The 1147-nt window shown below is 43.7% G+C and overlaps 1 long non-coding RNA gene across 1 annotated transcript in view; it reads right to left on the bottom strand.

Annotated features, from left to right (window-relative positions):
* LOC115949328 overlaps positions 1 to 1071 on the bottom strand; it is a 3001-nt gene extending 1930 nt beyond the window's left edge. Inside the window, exon 1 of the long non-coding RNA XR_004082847.1 lies at positions 1027 to 1071. This is a non-coding gene — a long non-coding RNA (uncharacterized LOC115949328). The remainder of the gene's footprint in view (positions 1 to 1026) is intronic.
* Between the last annotated feature and the right edge of the window lie 76 nt (positions 1072 to 1147).

The following is a 1147-nucleotide window of genomic DNA, read 5'->3' on the forward strand; positions in this document are numbered from 1 at the left end:
AAAAAAAAGGATTTTAGGGAAAAACACGGGGGATTTGGGGAAAAATGGAATTGGATTGGATTTGGGGGAAAAAATGGGGAATTTGGGGAAAAATGGAATTGGTTTGGGGTAAAAACCGGGGATTTGGGGAAAAAAAGAAAAAAATTGGATTTGGGGTAAAAAATGGGAATTTTTAGGGGAAAAAAATTTAATTTGGGGTGAAATGGGGAATTTGGGGAAAAAACTAAAAATTGGATTTGGGGGGGGGAAATGGGGATTTGGGAAAAAACTACAAATTGGATTTGGGGGAAAAAACAGAGATTTTGGAGAAAAAAGAGAAAATTGGATTTGGGGGGGAAATGGGGAATTTGGGGAAACCAAAAAAATAATTGGATTTGGGGAAAAAAACAGGGATTTTGGAAAAAAAGAATTGGATTTGGGGGGGAAAATGGGGAATTTGGAGATTTTGGGTCAAAAAAAAAAAGGATTTTGGGGGAAAACACAGGGGGTTTGGGGAAAAACCAGGGAATTTGGGAGGAGAAAATGGGATTTTGGGGGGAGAAAAGGGATTTTGGGGGGAAAACATGGGATTTTGGGGAAAAAGAGGGATTTAGGGCAAAAAAAAAAGGGATTTGTGGGGAAAAATAGGATTTTTGGGAAAAAATGGGGATTTGGTGGGAAAAGTGGGGATTTTGGGGGGGAAAATGGGATTTTCACGGGGATTTTGGGGTATTTGGGGAGGGGTCCCGGCCCCACCTGAGAGCAGCACGGTGCCCTTGCCCTGGGGGGTCTGATTTTGGGGTGATTTAGGGTGATTTAGGGTGATTTAGGATCAGTTTGGGGTGATTTTGGGGTGGATTTGTAGGATTTTGGGCGATTTTGGGCGATTTGGGGTGATTTGGGGTGGATTTGTGGGATTTTGGGTGATTTTGGGCGATTTGGGGTGATTTAGGGTGATTTTGCGTGATTTTGGGGTCATTTGGGGTGATTTTTATAAGGGGTTTTCTCGGGGATTTTGGGTTATCTGGGGAGGGGTCCCGGCCCCACCTGAGAGCAGCACGGTGCCCTTGCCCTTGGGGGGTTTGATTTTGGGGTTATTTGGGGTGATTTTGGGGCGATTAGGGATCAGGGCTATTTTGCTGTTATTTTGGGGTATTTTGGGTTATTT

Source organism: Geospiza fortis, unplaced genomic scaffold (assembly GCF_000277835.1).
Source record: "Geospiza fortis unplaced genomic scaffold, GeoFor_1.0 scaffold3945, whole genome shotgun sequence".
NCBI classification, from domain to species: Eukaryota; Metazoa; Chordata; class Aves; order Passeriformes; family Thraupidae; genus Geospiza; species Geospiza fortis.